Source organism: Myotis davidii, unplaced genomic scaffold, assembly GCF_000327345.1.
Source record: "Myotis davidii unplaced genomic scaffold, ASM32734v1 scaffold149, whole genome shotgun sequence".
Classification (NCBI taxonomy): Eukaryota; Metazoa; Chordata; class Mammalia; order Chiroptera; family Vespertilionidae; genus Myotis; species Myotis davidii.
This window is the reverse complement of record NW_006352194.1, coordinates 5,332,076-5,338,534: the sequence shown is the minus strand read 5'-3', so window position 1 is coordinate 5,338,534 and position 6,459 is coordinate 5,332,076. Positions and strand designations below refer to the sequence as shown.

The 6,459-nt window shown below is 52.5% G+C and overlaps 1 protein-coding gene across 2 annotated transcripts in view; it reads left to right on the top strand.

Moving 5' to 3' along the window:
- Positions 1-6,459, top strand: part of ALPL (alkaline phosphatase, liver/bone/kidney) — a 39,553-nt gene that overhangs the window by 11,381 nt on the left and 21,713 nt on the right. The window contains exon 1 of one of the 2 annotated variants that reach the window (XM_006777604.1): positions 155-177. The exons of the other annotated variant lie outside the window; for it this stretch is intronic. The gene's annotated coding sequence lies outside the window, so the exon portion shown is untranslated. Of the gene's footprint in view, positions 1-154; positions 178-6,459 lie in introns of those variants that run through there. 2 annotated transcript variants of the gene reach the window in all.

The window sequence follows — 6,459 nt, the reverse complement described above, 5'->3', positions numbered from 1 at the left end:
CTAACCCCCCCTCCCCGCCCCCAAGAGCACAGAGGACGCTCAGCACTTCTCAGCCACAGCTCCTTGCAAGAGCCAAGAAGGCCCAGCTGACAGCCCAGACTGGCTCCCAGTTGGCTGCGGGCTGGTTCTGACTGTTCCCTGTGTGTATCTATCAGGACTAGAAGCTGGGAGGCCGGGGTAAGTCTTTGCTTTTCTTGGATCCTCAAACCATCTGGCCGATGGGAAAATCTCTAAGGCACAGTTTGCCTGTGAGATTCTGAGTGAGTAGGTGTGGGGTGGGGGGAACAGGAATTTATTTAGAGGGTTGTGTCTCTTTAATTTCTCTTCTTAAATTTGAGTACAGACACTCCATTAAACTAAACCCCTTCCTCCTCCCCCAATACTCCCTTAACTCAATTCTTATCAGATCCTCACAACACCCAAAGGTACAGCCGGTGGGGTTCTTAGGCACTAGGCGAACTTTGACATGTAGCTACCTCCCAGATCTCGTAAAGACACTTCCATCGCCCCAGAAAGTTCCCTCCCGCACTTCCCAGTCTCTATCCGTCCTGGGAAACACTTAGGAATAAGGCTTTGTCCCCAATCATACCAAGTGATGTTTGTGCTCCGGTACGTTTGGGGACATCTGCTCAGAGGACCCTCCCCAGCCCAGACATTCCAGATAGTGATCTCTGGCCCGGGGCTCCCCCTGACCCCACCGGACACTCTGGAAGCACGAGTTGACACTCGCTGGGTCTCAGATGGAGTTATTAGGCTGGCTGGGGGTGAAGCTTTATAGGGGGGCCCAGGACCAGGCCCTGGGGTGGAGAGGGAGGGAGTGTGCCTGTGGTGGAGGGAGCCTGCTGCAGGGGTAGCTCCTCAGCGGTCCCTGTGCAGGGGTTGGCTCAGCACTGTTCATCTCTGTGGCCCTGGGTTACCTTCACTTCAGTCCCTCACCTGAGAAGAGGGACCGCTGTACCTAGCCCTCTCTCCAGGTGGTTAGTGAGGGTTCAGCCAAGGTCAGCGATGTCATAGGTGCTTTCCGCAGCGGGAGAGGGATGCTCAGAGGTGCAGGGACCCACCTTAGCATCCCACAGGCGGGAAGGGATGGAGCGGGGCCTGGACCACTTCTACTGGCTGTGATGCTTGACCGAATGACTCCACTGATAAGCCCCAGTGTCCCCATAGGTCAGTGAGGCTAATACGCCCCACCCTGCCTTTTATCACCAGGATGTTGTGAGGACCTGAAGCAATTCAGGTTAAGGCAGTGGTCGGCAAACTCATTAGTCAACAGAGCCAAATATCAACAGTACAACGATTGAAGTTTCTTTTGAGAGCCAAATTTTTTAAACTTAAACTATATAGGTAGGTACATTGTTATTAACTTAATTAGGGTTAATAATTAAGTTATTAATTATTAACTATAGGGTAGTCCTAAGGCTTAGGAAGACCCACACTCAAGGGGCCAAAGAGCCGCAGTTTGCCGACCACGAGGTTAAGGGATTATCGAGAAAGAAAAAGGTTTGATTGAGTAATGTCACTGGTTTTCCTGTTTCCATGGTGACTACAGCAGCCTTTCTGGGGCCAGAAAGAGAGGACCTCCCTTGGCACTGGCAGGGTAAAAGCACCTCCCCGATGCTGGGTACTTTGTACCATGGGGCCTGCGGTGCCCGAGGAGGCAGGAAGCGCGGGCTTTCCTTCCGGGCTCTGCCTGTGGCAAACGGCTTCCCTTCTCTGAGCCTCAGTGTCTGAGTCTGTAACATGGGAACCGTACTCACCATCCCGACTTCATGAGATGTTGTGGGAACCCAAGAGAAAATGAAAACGGGGGAGGGCGCACTTCAGACCCCTCCGGGCTGGCGGCGCGCGCCGCTCAGCGACCTCCAGCCTGTCTCTTGGGTGGCCACTGGCTTTGGACCGACACCTGCCAGGGACCTGACAGCCTCGCCGCTCCCCTGCGAGGCCGGTGCCGGCCCAGTTCCCAGGCAGTGCAGACAGGGGTCCCCTTCCCGCTGCTGTTTTTACCCCACAAGGTGCCGGCACAGCGCTGGTGCACAGTAGGTGCTTGTCTACCCTGGCTGGTCAGGACCGTCCCAGGGGACAGAGACGGTGTCTGCCCTCTTCCCTCTGAGCCCTAGTACCTAGGACAGAGCTGGGAAGACCGCAGGTGCTCAGTCAATGTGTGGGAATGAAGAATGAGTGAGCAGCAGCCGTGTGCAAGGACTGGGCTGGGGGAGGGGAGCTTTGTGGGCTAGTCCCCTCCCATTTCATCCCTCCTGGGCTAATCCCTGAAGATTAACCTGGGGACAAAGCCAGGTCACACTGGCCACCGACCCAGGGCTTTGGCGTGAGCGTCCAAGGCAAGTGTGGCCAGGCGTGTATAGGGTTGGAGGCTACTCCTAACGACCCTCTTCACCTCAAGATGGCCCTCCTGACCCCCACCCTGGACATGGTCCTCACAGGGGTCCTCAGCGTCCTCCTCCTGGCGCTGGCCTTGGTCCTGCTCTGCTTCTTCACCTGCCGCCTGGCCAGGCCGCTCAGGTAGGAGAGCTCACCTGGCCCCACTCCGCTGCCAGCTTCCTGCCTAAACTCCTTTCGCTTCTGTTTGCGCTGGCGGGGTAGGGAGAGGGCGGGCACTAGCCTCCCTCCCTCTCTGAGGTGGGGAAACTGAGGCCCAGAGAAGTTGGGTTGCACTTGGCTGTGGACAAGCTTCGCTCACTTTCCTAAATATTAAAATGGGGGGGCGGGGAGGGGGAGGGAAGGGGCTAACAACACTCGGGAAGATGAAGTGAGATCACAGATCACAGCACAGGCTGGGTGGGTACAGGAGTGCCCGAGAAGCGGTAGTGATTTTTATCCGTTCTATTATTCTGTCATTTGTCCTGGGCCTTTTGAGACCCAGCCCAGGGCTGGCTTTTTGCCCAAATCCCGGGGCTCCCGCGCCTTCTGCCCCAGGATGCTGACTCAGGGCCAAGGCCAGCCCCTTGCTCCCTCCCCTGACCTGCCAAGTAGCTGCTCCTTCTCCCGGGCTCTGCCAGGGCTTCTGCACACTTGTCATGAATAATCAGGGCACGTAGCCGGGAGCCTGGCAGAGACGGACCGGCTGGGAGTGGGGGTGATGGGGTTGGCGCACACTCGGATGGTCCATTCTGAGCTGGCAGAGCATTGGCAGAGGGTGGTGGGCAGCCGGGGCCCCCGCAGCCCCAGACTGGGCCCCATGGGGCCCATCACCCAGGGCTGCCAGATTGCAGACTTGGAGCCTCTGAGTGGGGGTGGGGGTGAGAAAGGGGAGCCAGCAGGGGAGACTGGCTTCCTGGATTCCCACCCCGTCTCCTTTCCAAGCAGAGGCAATGGGGGAAGGCACCTGTCCGTTTCCAGGACAAGCCCATCTCAATGTCCCATCCAGAACATCCCAGCCATTACCCTGGGGGTCTTTCACTCAGTCCGCATTCACAGAGCTGTGCGTGGGGTTAGAGATTCGGAGCTGGATTCGATGGTCTGTATGTCACAAAGCTGTCAGTGCGACAGAGAAGAGAGACAAACAAGTACGACCGTTAGCAGCTGGATGAGCCTTCAGATCTCCTGGGGCCACCCTTCTCTTCTCCTTTTCCGTATCAATTGTTTACTTTGGACGCTTGGTGCAGAGAGACTCGAGTAAGTCATATCTCAGTGTATAGTGGACTGTCATGAGCTCAGTTCTTGTTTATTCATTTCCCTCTTCACTCCTGCTCCCCGCTCCCCACAACTCCCCCAGGCCCTCATGTTCATGTGTTAAACATGGCCCGGAATGTGAAAGTGCCCTTGGAAATCATGCTGATTTCTGTATGAGGGCGTGGCTTACATTTATACACAGGAAAATGCATCTCATTCTTTGCACCCTTCACTCCATCCTGTGTGCGAAGTCACACGACACCACTGTTTTGACTTCTGGTTTTAATGCCACAGAGATAGTGCCACTGCCGCCACCCTTTATTAATTAATTCCCTAGTTATAGGCAGAGAGGTCGCCCCAAATCCTGATAAGCCATGCCGACTGTTTTTCCAGGAAGCATGATGGTTTCTGTAGGTGTGGGGTATAAAGTCTTCGTCAGGTTAACGGAATTCTTTTCAGTTCCTGGTTTTCTGAGAGCTTTTATCGTCTCGTTATCTCTGTCTCCATTCCCTCCTCCTACATGATCTCATCATGTTTTATCAAGGCTTGACTGTCACCTCTATGCCCCGGTTCCTCAAGTGTCTACCTCTAGCCAAGACCGCTCTCCCAAATGCCAGATGTGTATATCCAACTTGACATTGTCCACTCGACATCTTCACTAAAAGACATCTCAAACGCTACATGTTCCTCATCTTCCCACCAAATCTCCTCTGCCTCACACCTCAAAACACCACCCCAAGTGCAGAAAGACTGAATGCTTTTCCCCTCAGAGCAGGAACAAGGCAAGGATGTCCACTCTTGTCTCCCCGGTTTAACATGGTGCGGTAAGTCCTCGCCAGAGCGATGAGGCAAGAAAAGCAATAAAAGGCACACCAGTGGAAAGGAAGAACTAAAAGTCCTGTTTGTCAACGACATGATTCCCTCCATAGAAGATGGCAAGGAACCCACGAAACTCCTAGAACTAATAAGTGAATTTAGCGAGGTCACAGGACACAAGGTCAAAACATAAAAATCAGTTGTATTTCTATGTACCTACTAGCAATGAACAAGTTAAAACAATGATACGATCACAGCGCCCCCATAAGTGAAACACAGTGGTATAAATCTAACAAAACACATACAAGTTCTGTATGCCGAAGACTGCAAAGGAAGAAACGCATGGAGAAGCATACTATATCTGATTGGGAGACCGAACATTGCAAAGGTGTAAACCCTCCCCAGACTGGTCTACAGAGTTAATACAATACCAATCAACCAACAGTGATGGAGAACAGATCTGGGGATGCCAGGTTTAGGGATGAGGGGTGCTTCTGTGACTACAATGAGACAATAGGAGAGAGTTTTTTTTGAGTGGTAGAACCGTCTATATCCTGATGTGGAGGTCACACAAATCTATACATGTGTGAAGCCTCCGTCTTTTCATCCCACAGTTGGGGAACCAGACCCTCCCCCTCCCCCTTGGGCAGGTGGCCAGTGATAACCTTGCTAATTCTGGAACCAGCAGCTCTGTAGCAGGGTTACCTGCTGCCTACTCTGCCACCTGCCTGTTTGTAATTTTGGGGAAGTCACATCTTTCAGAACCTTGGTTTTTCTCATCTACAAAGATCGTAAGTCCCTCTCTGGCCACTGTATAGGTCATCGGTGAGAAATCATGGTGAAAGACTTCGTGACCAGTGAACTGCGTGCGGTATGCAGGCCTTTTCCACCTTGTCTGTGTCCTTTATAGATTGTTTATATACGTTCCCAGCGAGTAGTGTTTTTATATTATTGAGGTATAACATACCTCCTCAGGTGTCCATATCATAAACGGACAGCTTACTGTGTTTGCAGCTGATCCCACACAGTTAACCAGCTCCCAGGTCAGTCAACAGAACAGCACTCACAGTCCGCTGTGTCCCCTTTAATCTCCACCCGCCCCCACCAGGGTAGCCTTTTATCTCGTCTTCTAACACCCTGGGTTCGTTTTTATACTTTGCATCATTGGAATCCCACCATATGTATTCTGGGTCTGCTTCCTCCTCTCGCCCTCTCCTTCCCCAGATCCATCCATGTTGTCAGGGGAGTTGTCGGTTGCTTGTTCTCATTATTTTGTGTCATTTCCGTCTTGTGAGCCCACACAACGTGTTTATCATCCAGCTGAAGGCGGACGCAGTTTTGAGGTCATTGGGAGCAGGGCTGACATGAACGTTCTTCTACGTGTCTCTTAGTGAACACACGTGCTCATTTCTCTCGGGGGGCATGTGGGTAGGGGTCAGCTCTGGTAGAAGCTGCCCATTTTCCAAAGTGGTTGTACCAACCTGCACTCCAGCAGCAGTGAACGGATGGTTGGGGAGTTCCACAGTCCTTCGGGACCCGCCAAAGTCCACACTGGACTTTTCTGCACACACACAGGAAGGATTTGGGGTGATTCTTTCCTTTCCCCTCCCCTCCCGCCTGGGAGCACTGGCTTCCAACTGATGTAAAGAGTTCCTGTGCCAACCACTGGAGCACAGACAAACCAGGCCAAGTCCCTAGAACAGTGGTCGGCAAACCGCGGCTCGCGAGCCACATGCGGCTCTTTGGCCCCTTGTGTGTGGCTCTTCCACAAAACACCACGTGCGGGTGTGCACATACAGTGTGACTGAAACTTTGTGGCCCATCTGCAGAAGTCAGTATTTTGTGGAAGAGCCAGTTTAAAACTATTTTGAATAATAATTTACGGCATCGATGTTATATATTAATTTACTAACATTTTTTATGATGTTAGGATTTACTCTAGAAATGTTTAGAAACTACTGTAGAATAGAAATAATTATAAAACACCCGAAACCTCACCATTCCCTGCTGAGT